The sequence below is a fragment of the Silurus aristotelis genome (assembly GCF_946808225.1).
Source record: "Silurus aristotelis genome assembly, chromosome: 21".
Classification (NCBI taxonomy): Eukaryota; Metazoa; Chordata; class Actinopteri; order Siluriformes; family Siluridae; genus Silurus; species Silurus aristotelis.
The window spans coordinates 16,485,791-16,498,313 of NC_139594.1; the positions used below are offsets into that span (position 1 = coordinate 16,485,791).

The 12,523-nt window shown below is 39.7% G+C and overlaps 1 protein-coding gene across 10 annotated transcripts in view; it reads right to left on the reverse strand.

Annotated features, from left to right (window-relative positions):
* The window catches only part of elmo1 (engulfment and cell motility 1 (ced-12 homolog, C. elegans)), a 113,693-nt gene that overhangs the window by 78,851 nt on the left and 22,319 nt on the right, over positions 1-12,523 (reverse strand). For 5 of the 10 annotated variants that reach the window (XM_083523620.1, XM_083523628.1, XM_083523632.1 and 2 more), the window contains exon 2: positions 10,195-10,262. The exons of the other annotated variants lie outside the window; for them this stretch is intronic. The gene's annotated coding sequence lies outside the window, so the exon portion shown is untranslated. The remainder of the gene's footprint in view (positions 1-10,194; positions 10,263-12,523) is intronic. 10 annotated transcript variants of the gene reach the window in all.

Sequence of the window (12,523 nt, forward strand, 5' to 3'; positions counted from 1 at the left end):
ATGACCCTGTCGCTGGTTCACCACTGTTCCTTCCTTGGAGCACTTTTAATAAATACTGAGCACTGCAGACAAGGAACATCCCAAAAGAGCTGCAGTTTTGGAGATGCTCTGACCCAGACGTCTAGACGCACAATTTGGACTTTATCAAACGCGCTCCAATCCTTACGCTCGCCCATTTTTCCTGCTTCTAACACGTCATCTTTGAGAAGAAAATGTTCACTTGCTGCCTAATAAATATATCCACCCACTAACAGGTGCCATGATGAGATAATCAGTGTTATTCACTTCACCATTCATTATAACATTATGTCATAATATTATGCCTGGTCTGTGTATAAGCCAATAAGCCAAGTTTAGTCATCACTAACTGTGTAAAACAAAGCAATCGAATAGCGTTTTCCGTTCTGGTATTTCATGAACAAAAAACTATTGATTGCTTTCGGTTATAAAAACAATAATAATACTCCCAAAGTAGAAGAAAGTCGAAGAAAGTTCTACAGAGGGTGGATCATCCAAGGCTGAGACGGTTTGCTGTACCAAACATTACCTACTTTGTGAATTCGAGCTTCACAGAACACCTAAACCTGCAAAAGCTTTTTAGAATTCAGGGCAGATTCAGTGAGATGTTTACAGTAACGTTCCCAGTGACTGGCTGAACCCATAAATGATTAATTATTCATGAAAAATGTGTTAGGGATGAAACTTTGTTTTGGTCCAAATTCTTAGGGAGAAACGTGCCTCAAGTGAGCAATGTGGTGAATGAAAGGTCAGACAGATGTGTGTGATGCTGAAAAACAAGGTTTTTTTTTCTCCCGAAAACAGAAAAAAAAAAAAAAAAAAATCCAGTTAAAATGCGACCTTCGCGTCATTGCCTTTCTAAAAAACATCCCAGCAGCCGAGTATTGAACAAGTCTGCAGTAAAGGTGTGAATGATTCACACACAGCAGGGGTCATTCTGAGCCATTACTGCTGTGAGGCAGCCTCTGAAGAAAACATTCTGTGGCAAATAACCCCCCCCCCAATATATAACCCAATATATTAAAGATTCTCGATTAGCATTTTACACCAAAGGGTTGAATTGTGGTCTCATCTTTTTCTCGAAATCTTACCACGCAATAAGTAATTGTCTAAGAAGGGATGACAAAAGTCGAAACACTTAACATCTGCGATCCATTTATCCTCTCTAATCTACATCAAATCCTCCAAAACGGTCATCTTGCGTAACAGTGCTGCAGTAGCTGCACTGGCCTTGCTTTATCAGCTTAAACTGGGGGGGGAAATCAACCTACAGCCTTCAAAATGAAAACCCGTAGTGTTCTCAATAGCACGGTGCCTTAGTGTAATATTATCCTAGCTCAGGAAGGGAGGAGAGAGAGCAGAAATAGCAGCAGAACTGCAGTTTCGCTTCTCAGGGTATCACGGGCACAGTCGATGAAGTGACTTCCAACAGAAAAATGCAGACTTTCTGCAGCAATAGGCTTTTTATATATAGATAGAGACAATATGTCAACTATTTTCAAGCAGCTGTAGCCAACAATGATTATGATTAGCAGTTGACAAACAGCTAGGTTGGACTCTACTCGCCTAATCAACTAATAGTTTTTAAAATAGATACTGGATTTAAAAAACAAACAAAAAAAAAACAACAACTTGGGTGAAGAAAAGGCATGCATTCAAACTGAAACAAGAAAAGTAACACTCGAAATAAATAAAAACAGTCACATCCAAAATGAGTAAGAAAGACAATTCATATAAACAGTACGTGGTGTCAGTGAAGCGCCTCTAGAGGCTGCTCTCGTACTGTATAAAGCAACCCGGAAAAACTATTGGTATGGATTTTTGATGAAACTATCGGTGCCGATTACTTCGACAAATTATGATATTTAATGCTATGTATCAAGCCATTGAAAAAAGGGTAAGAATGGAAAGGTGCTTTTATACACAGTGAAAATCTTTCTTCAAATATCCCAGTGATGTTAGCAAGCTGGGTCAGAGCACAGGGTCAGCCATTAAACAGCACCCCTAGGGGACAGAGGATTAAGAACCCTGTTCAAGGGCCCTAAAAGTGGCTTGGTGATACTGACCTTCCGATCAGTAACCCAGAGCCTTTCCCTAGTTAAAGTCTCAATAGCATGAGAATGTTGAATAAATGTCAATGATCAACGGTGAGAAAGATCGCTCATCAAAACCAGAGAATAGAAACCGAAGAAAGTAGGCATCCTCACACCCAGATACATAAACAACATTCATTCGTTTGCTCAGGATTTCGTCAAAAGTTTTGGCACTGACCATTTCGATTCCCAAATGACATCACATATACTGTATAGTGTCCCAAAATTGGTGCAGAGCTTCATTTAGTCGGCTGCATCCCATAAAAATGCCGCATACTGCAAAATGTAATAGTGCGCCAATTAGTCTCAGCCTTGGGCACTCTGCGGCCTGTGGAGTTTCTGAGCCACAGTTTCCTGGCCCCAAGCTTCAGAATAATGAAAGCTGCAATAACATGTCCATGCCACAATAAGCTTTTTCTTTTTGGTCAAGATACAGTCACTGGACCGAACTGACAAAGGTTTCCAGAGGTTTTGTTGGAAGCTGTTAGCAGGGAGTAAACGAGATTAGCTGAGTGTATTAGACACTCTAGCCACAGCTAGAAAAATCCTGCTTGTAATACTTTGCTAATATGACAAAAAGTCCAATTGGCATAAAACACTATCAGAATCGCTGACTTACATTTTAATATATAATGTCCACGACAATGTATAACATTTCTCCCTGTATTCTCTTCATTACATAGCGTTTCTCTCAGGTGCGCTGCTACAAGGAGTGTCTGTTAACGTTGTGGTTTCTATCCAATCAGATTTCAGTGTGGTGCTTGCAGATTTCAGTGCATGTTGCCTGAAGGCTGTTGCTTTAAACAATCATATTTCGAGCTGGCGATACTGAGGCCATCTAGCAGGCGTACAGTAACGTCTGTATTTTCATGTCCTTCTATTGGATGGTCAGAGTGCGCACTAGTCAGGGCTCGCAAGCCGCACAAGCTAAAATATATTCGTGAGGATTTGATAGGTTTATTTATTTCTTTCTTTTTTCCCCGACAGTGGCTGACAGGATAAGAAATTGACTTGGTCACACTCACAAGGCGTTTTTTTTTACAAGACGGATTTTTCAATAGCAGGAAATCGTGAGGAAAGGGTTGACCCAAACGGTTCAAAACATGAACCGTTTGTAACTTTTGCATTTTTTTCCTATTTTTTTTTTGCACAATACCACAATTTTAAATGTCAAATTGGGTTTCTTGCTTTAGTAATGCTATTTATTCTCACTGGATGAAATTATCGTCTGTGATGCAGCACATTTCTGTATAATATTGATGGTTTCTAGAGCCGTGGCATCATAACGATGGTATTGGGAGGTGGATCGATTCAGGGCGAAAGCTACGGCCTGCGACTTATTATAAATATTGTGACAGTCATATGGTCACTGTACTACTTTAACATACAATTACATTTTCTCAATTGTTTTGCTATTTGAGTGTTTTTCCTTACACAGATATAACTATTATCACCCTTTACCATTTATTTCAACACAAACTCTGGAACAGGACAGGCAGCGATGATAAGTTAGTCATGGCTGGCCCTCATTCACGAATGATGGCTTGGTGGTCAGGGATCTGTTACGATCAAAGACTAAACAACCCGAAGTGTCAGAAGTGCTAAAGCTCCTTCCACTGTGAATATATAACCTCTCGGTGTGTGACCTTCTGCTACCGGGCTCAGGCGCTCGGTAGGCAACAGCTAAACAGGCAGAGCCCCACACACACCCGCTACATGCAGGAGTGAGATCAGAGGGCTCAAAGCCAGCAAGCGTTCGCCAAGGCCTGCAATAGAAATCTAGCATTTTGGAAACTCGTCGTATTTGCAAGTGCATTACAAGAGCATGCGTTACTCTCCACTAGATCTGCGTTTGTTAATGCGAAACAGTATACAGGTCTCCGTTTGCTTCAAGAACTTCTCTTAAAAGGAGAAAATCCCGACAATCTTGCCTATCGAGGGAGTGAATGAATGAAGAATGGAAGGAATGAAGACATTTGTTAAAGTCTGCTGATAAGTAAAAAAGTTAAGTAGATCATATCTATATGAGTATTTGAACACCTGTCTATCAGCTAGAATTCTGACCCTCAAAGACCTGTTAGTCTGCCTTTAAAATGTGCTACTGTACCAAATATTAACATTGACTTTCTCAGGTGTTCAAATACTTATTTGCAGCTGTATCATACAAATAAATAGTTGAAAAATCATACATTGTGATTTCTGGATTTTTTATTTTTATTTTTTTAGATTATGTCTCTCACAGTGGACATGCACCTACGATGACAATTTCAGACCCCTCCATGATTTCTAAATGGGAGAACTTGCAAAATAGCAGGGTGTTCAAATACTTATTTTCTTCACTGTGTGTGTGTGTGTGTGTATATATATACACACACACACACACACACACACACACACACACACACACACACACACACACACACACACACACACACACACACACACAGTACAGATCAAAAGTTTGGACACACCTTCTCATTCAAAGAGTTTTCTTTATTTTCATGACTATGAAAATTGTAGAGTCACACTGAAGGCATCAAGGGCTATTTGACCAAGAAGGAGAGTGATGGGGTGCTGCGCCAGATGACCTGGCCTCCACAGTCACCCGACCTGAACCCAATCGAGATGGTTTAGGGGTGAGCTGGACCGCAGAGTGAAGACAAAAGGGCCAACAAGTGCCAAGCAACTCTCAGGGAACTCCTTCAACACTGTTGGAAGACCATTTCAGGTGACTACCTCTTGAAGCTCATCAAGAGAATGCCAAGAGTGTGCAAAGCAGTAATCAAAGCAAAAGGTGGCTACTTTGAAGAACCTACAATATGACATTTTTCAGTTGTTTCACACTTTTTTGTTATGTATATAATTCCACATGTGTTAATTCATAGTTTTGATGCCTTCAGTTTGAATCTACAATTTTCATAGTCATGAAAATAAAGAAAACTCTTTGAATGAGAAGGTGTGTCCAAACTTTTGGTCTGTACTGTATATATATATATAATTTAAACCAAGCAGACATTTTATTTTAAATTGTTTTAAAAATAATTAAACTTAAATGTTTACAAATGTTTATAATAAACTGCGTAAAAAAAAACAAGCAATTTTATGTTCTGCATTTCTTTCCCCCGACTGTAAAAAAATTTAACTGAACAGTGACTTTAAAAACAGAGGTAAAAAAGGTATAAAAAAAACATTTATAGTCTAAATTACTGTAGCAAACCCTCTAACCGGGGTTAAATAGAGATTCACCGTGTTTTTAAATCAATCTCTGTCAGATCACAGTGGTCTTTTCCACTTACTTATGTTTATCTAACAGGGGAAAGGAATGGGAGGAAAGAAAGGCGAGAGATTTCCTCTATATCCCTGTAAGACCAGCATGAGTCTTGGCTTACTGAGACGGGTAATTGACATAGCTGAGGACTTGCGCCTGAGGCTGGACTGGTTCACAGCTGAACAACAGCTCTGAGTCAGGAATGTGAGCTTCGATGTTAATGGTCCAACCAGCAAAGTCTGGGAGTTGTTGTTGTTTTTTTTTTTAATAACACTCCACCAGCAGAGCCCTCCAAGGCCAACGGATGCGAACCTCTCATTTGTCATGAGTCTCTGAAGGTTTATCTTTCTCCAGAAATAAAGCCAAATAAGAATAACATCAGCAATTTCTTGACACTCGGAATGGAATGGACAAGCCAGGAACCGAGTGGAGATCCATAACGTGAAGATTTTTCTGACCACGGTTAGATTCTGTGATGTGGTACGAACCAAATCAAAGCCGACCTGACCGCTGGAGCCATTTGTCCTCGACCTCTGACCAAAGAGGAACCTTCCTCCATCTTCATTGTCCTACTCTGAACAGACTGACAGTGGTGGAGGAGGGAGAAGTAAAAGATCTCCAGAGAAAGAGAAAAGCTTTGTTCAGCAGCTCTGTAAGCAAAAGCACTAGAATATCGAAACGGCAATGAACGCACAATGCGAAGGCACTGCTGCACTAAGCACTACTTTGCACAATGTGGGCTGGAGTGGGCAGTTTTGGGTATGTTTAAAACACACACACACACACACACACACACACACACACACACACACACACACACACACACACACACACACACACACACACACACACACACACACACACACACACACACACACACACACACACACACACACACACACACACCAACCTAAACAGCTCTTTTAGAAATATTCAGCGTACAAAAAAAGCACCAAGTGACCTGAATATGCAGGTTATGAAATATACCCGAGACTGAAAATAAACTGTTTATTAGGTAACCAGGATATTCGAAAATCTCGCACGCCGGTAAAACTCATCATCACGACAAAGGTAGCATCTACTACGTGATCGGCGGGAGCACAAAGAGCCGGCCGGAGTGTACATTGGGATTCACAGTGGGAGATCGCTAAGCCGACGCCTTTCTTTTCTATTACTCTTGGCATCCTGCCAACGTATGGCAGCACATGCAAGACTTTTATAAACTTATTTTTTTATATATGTAATATATTATCATATATATATATATATATATATATATATATATATATAATCATTATTGTTTAAACAATAATGATAATATAACATATTATCATTATTGTTTAAACAATAATGAAACATAAAATACCTCCAGTTTGGCTTAGTTCTTGTAAAGGCACGAAAGGGGGGGGGGGGGGGGGGGGTTGAAGGAAGTAGAAGAGCACACTTCCCCAAACCTAAAAATAGGTCATGTCTAGGCTTTTTATTCAGAAAGTCCTTTGAAACGGTGATTGACATGAATACAGGGGTTCGACTATGAAATTAAACACCGCACACACACACACACACACACACACACACACGTCATTAGAAATGACCAAGTATGTACCCATTGTGCAACAAGAAATGAGTTTCATACCAAATTCATTAACTCGCGAAATCAGATTACAAGAGACAAGTTGGCATTTCTATCACAATGCTGCGTTTTTTTTCAGTTTCTTTCAATGAAAACTTATATATATACATACATACACACACACACACACACACACACACACACACACACATACATACATACATACACACACACACACACACACACACACGACCCGATTATTCGCGGCTCGGAAAAATGAGCAGGTTCTCGTTTGGAACCGGACTAACAGCTAGTTGTGGATTATCTTAAAATTCGCAGGAATCCGCAGAGGTGACCGAATGTTCAGGAAAGTTAGGAATAACATTTTAAATTATGTTTTTACTTAGAAATTTTATTAAAGTTTTTAAAACACATAATTGTATTAAAAGTGACAATGTCTAGATGAATTCACTAAGGTACCATAGGGGCTGCGGGGGGTGCGCCCAGATTTCTGGGATTTTCGGAACTCGCGGGGGTCTTAGAGCGTAACCCCCACAAGTGAGTGTCCTTCAAAACTGATAGTATGATTTTCCATTATGGGACAAAAATGTATTTATAGTGATGAAATAAACAATGACTAAATGGTTAAGCATTCACAGATGACCACTGTTAAAATGTATTCACAATAGCCACGTAACTAGAAATCTGTCAGCAAGATGTTTTATGTAAATGGAACTTCCTACATTTGAGTTTAATATCCCTTTACTATCACCAGCTAAAAACTTTGTGGGCATAACTATGTGTTTTGTGAAAAACGTAAAAAACTTTCTGGACGAAGCGCTTGGAAATGTTGGAAGACCAAAATCACATGCACACACACACACACACACACACACAGATATATACATATACACACATACACACTACTTATCACTTCCTCTTTTCCGTAGTCGTTTTAAGTTTCAAATGAACTCAAAGCTTATTGGTTATCATCAGGTCATGTTGCTAAACATAGTACGTGCCATGCTGGATGTCAGTATTCAAAAAGTGGTGCTGAGAATCGGCCTCGCCTGCTGTTTGGCAACTGTTTAATCAAATTTATTTACTGCATATCAAAAATCCATAAAATAGTGTTTGTTCAGATGGATCTCATGGTGCCCACGGATCCAAATTTCCAACCTGATCACGAAGGTCAAGGATCCGAATTTTATGACAGACAAAATAAAAAAGAAAAGAAAGTCGTAAATTAAATGAATGAATACATTTTGACATTATCAAAAAAGCTGGAATCTTGTTTCTACATTGTTGAGTTGTGGAGATTTAATTGCAAACGTAGGCTTAAATCAACACTGCTCAAGTCACCAAAACCACATCGTTGGAAGCCAAAAATGACCCCAAACATGCAAAAAAAAAAATGACCCCAAACGACCCCAAACATGCAAAAAAAAAACGTGTATGCAGTGTTCTATAAAGGTGTCTAACCAGCTTTAATGCTTGGCCCCCAAAAATTTATTTACCACTGCTGACGTTTATGTGATTTACTTTTAAATCTTTTTGCACAAAATTTTTATTTTGAGCTAAAATCTTCTGAAATGCATTGAGTCAAGTTAAAGTCTAACCTTCATTCACAAAACTGGTGCATGTTCACAGATCCAAATTGATCATGGTGGCTGTAAATGAATGCCTAAAATCAACCAAAAAATGTCCTCAATCCAAAAACTAAAAAACCAAAAAGGGTACAAAGTGTACTATAAGGTTCCTAATCAGCTTTAGCACTCGATCCCACATTTACATTTGTCATTTTACAGATGCCCTTATCGTGAGATTGACTTATATCTCCTATTCACATCTTGAGCAATTGTGGGTTAAGGGCCTTGCTCAAGGGCCCAGCAGTGGCAGCTTGGCAGTCTCGAGATTTGAGCTCACCTTTAATCAAACGTCCAACACTTTAACCATTGAGTGAGCGGTCACTTTTTCCTGGCAGTAAACACTACTGCCTTCCTCATTAATATTAAAGCCGCTAGGATCATTTTGACCGTCACTAAAAAGCAACAAGCAAACAAAACCACAAGGTGCTACGTAACATTACACTTATTCACCCGCAAGCTGAACACGTTTTCGCCCCCTAATGAACAAATTCATCTTCCTTAACACTCTAAAATGCGTCTACAATCCTGACCATTCTGGTACGAGGTAAGCCGAGGTGAGCCGAGACGAGTCACTGCCTCGTTGTGGTTTCCAGCAGCGCTCGGACTTACGCACAGACCGAGCTATTCACGGGCAGTCTAGAAAACAAGCACTCCAGTGTTAGGTGGCGCAACATACCACCCGCAATACATCACATGGGTAAAAGATTAATGACTGATGTCACTTGGCGAGCTGATTTCCCAGGCCTGAGAACTTTCACACGACGCTTCTGTGCCTCCGTGCTGGAAGATGAGTTCATCTGTCCGTTCTCTACGATGTGACCCTATCGCGACTTGAAAATGTGGTACGACACGGCCTAGCCTACACGGGATTCTTAAAGAATGATGAGTATAGTGTAGTATACTGTCATTTGTTACAGGAAACAAATTAGGGGAAATACTTTAGCCAAACAGAGAAATTTACACTACTGTATTGTATAAACTGTACAATATTGATGTATGCGGCGGCGAGCGCATTGACGAGCGCCGGTTCTCGAGCGGAGGGCGGAGCTTACGCTGCAAAGTTAAGTTCATCTTTATTTATTTCCTGAAGGCAATTTAGTTGCAGCATACAACCACATCAAATAAGACATCTCAAAAGCACACAATTTCATCCGAAGACATATTTACCTTTAAAATGACCTCAAATCAAAGCCAGCTCCATGAAGTTATGCTTGGGTTGGAAGTATGTGGAAGATCTTGGCTGGCCTGCTATAGAGCTCCGACCTCAACCTTATTGAAAACCTTGATGAATGTGAACACTGACTGCGCCACAGGCCTCCTCACCTACATCAGTACCTGACTTTACTAACACCCTTGTGGCTGAATGAGTACAAATCTCCAAAATCCAGTAGAACATCTCCCCAGAATGGGAATGTTTTTATAAGAAAAAGTGGTAGATTAACTGGTTAAGGCATTAGACTTTGGAGCAGAAGGTCATGAGATCAAATCCGAGCTCCATACCAGTTGTTCAGTTGTAATTCTAAGTCCCTTTGGATGAGCCATAAATGTAAATAAAATGTGGACTGAATGGGATGTTCAAAAAAGAGCACATACCAATCTTACGGTCAGGTGTCCACCAACTTTTTCCATATATAGTCTTTATTCCGATTCACGTACAAAGCCTAAAAAAAGGGAAAAATAAGACAAATCAGATCACGAGTTCTTTAGCCCTAGATCCGTATTGATTTTTTTATATACATGTTTATTTCACAGCATACATTATGAATAGTATTTTCCTGACATGACCTCTTGCAGCTTTCAAAGCATATTATTCTCATTTGTTGTGAAAAACACAATGCCTAATGCATTTCCATTACCTTCCATCAACGTGATTCAAGCATAAAAAAAAAAAACACGAATTAATATGGACTTCCGCTTAATAGACAAAGTCGCTGACCAAAACGAGATGCTCCAATACATCGCTTCGCAAACAGATGCCTCCTGTTAATGTGCCTCCTTTCACCCCAGGCTTTTAGGTCATGCATTGTATTTCTTTCTTTCTTTCTTTTTTTTTTCCTCATGATCACAATTTTATTTTTTACGACATAACCAAAGTTGTTGATTGGCACTTGATGAGAAAATGAGCTTTGCTATTATCTCGACATTTTCTCACGATCTCGGCGTAAAAAAAAACTACGACGTAATTGTATCGTGAGAAAATCTCGCGCCTTGTGAATGTTTCTGGTGTGTATCAAGTAGTATGTGTCGCCAAGTTACTCATTTTCTGCAGTAAATATGGACTTTATCAATAGTTTTAAAAGCAAGAGACATTGAGAGAGAGAGAGCGAGAGAGAGAGAGAGAGAGGTCCCAGAGGAGAACCTGACAAAAATGAAGCTATTGTTAAGTTTCTAGATTAACATGACTTTTGCTATTTGTGTTTTATGGTGATTTAAATGGTGACACCAATAACATGTTACATTGCAACTCGAAAAGAAACAATTCACAAAGGAACAATGTTCGTCATTTCGAGATCGGGAGAAAATAAAATTGCAATGATGAGAAAACAACTTATGTTGAGATCGCAGGTCGTGATAATGAGAAAACCAAAAAATAAAAATATATTATAATGCATGGCCTCTCAGGACTTCTGGATGAAGGAGCCGTAGACAGACTTTGGTTAATATTTGAAAATTGTAAAACATTTTTTTATTTAAATTCATTCTTGGTTTTGAATGTTTTTTTTTTTTTTTGTTTTTTTTTTTTTTAGTGTGCGCCCTCTATAGGCCATGGGGGGAAGTTGTAAAGTTGTGGCAAGGCTAAACCATGTTTATTTGATGAAACGATCCGTTTATTTTCTTTTAAATCGTTTTGTTTCTAAACAAACATCACCATTTTACTTTTTACGGTTATCTCTCGTGTTTCTTCGGCGCGTTTATGATATCGCTGGTGTTCTCAGTGGTGTCCGAAGTGGTGAAGTACGAGAAAAAATAGTTTTACCACTACAAGACTGTTAGAATAAAGAAATCATGAGAAATAAAGACTTTTTTTTTTTTAATGTAAAAAGAATTACATGGAAGAATTACGTAATATTTTCCATGCAGAATTTCCTTGTGTTTCTAAACCATCATGACATTCCCTTCCTGCAATTATGACACGGAGCAGATAATGACGCCAAACAGTTCGACTTCGGACCGCTTCCCAAATCGATTTTTTTATTACATCAAACCGGACAATTTGGCACAATCGTGTGCTGAAAGAGCAACAGAGAGACTCCTGTTTCAGCCCCTTTATAAAAGGCAAGGTCAGCACTTGCGCTAATCAGAGCAGCGCGTCGCAGAAAATCCCCGACGGCTTTCACTAGCCCAGATTGAGACCTGGAAAAGTTGTGCGATTGATGTATTGCTATTTTTATACGTCCTACTTCAGGAAAAAATGGTTCAGTACAGACGGGGACGATGGGGCACGCAATGTCTTCATAAAAGCTACAATCCAATTTCCAGTTCGAAATTAAAAAGCTACTGTTCAGTCTGACACAAACAGAGACACACACACACACACACACACACACACACAGTAGTGTCCCACACTCACACAGTGACACACACCATTAATGACAGACACAAAGGAAGAGAGACATACACCCCTAATAACACACCATTAATGACAGGCGCACAAACAGACAACTAGAAATACACACACACGCCCATAGAGCCCTCTCTATCTCTCTCCCTCCCAGTTTATCTGTACCTCTGTTGGTGTCTCTCTCCCTCAATCTCTCTCTCTCTCGCTCCCTCAATCTCTCTCTCCCTCAATCTCTCTCTCCCTCAATCTCTCTCTCCCTCAATCTCTCTCTGTAGGTCTCTGTCTCACTCATCTCGCCCTGTCTGTCTATCTGACTGTCTATCTATCCATCTATCTCCCTCCCCCCTAACTCCCTATCAA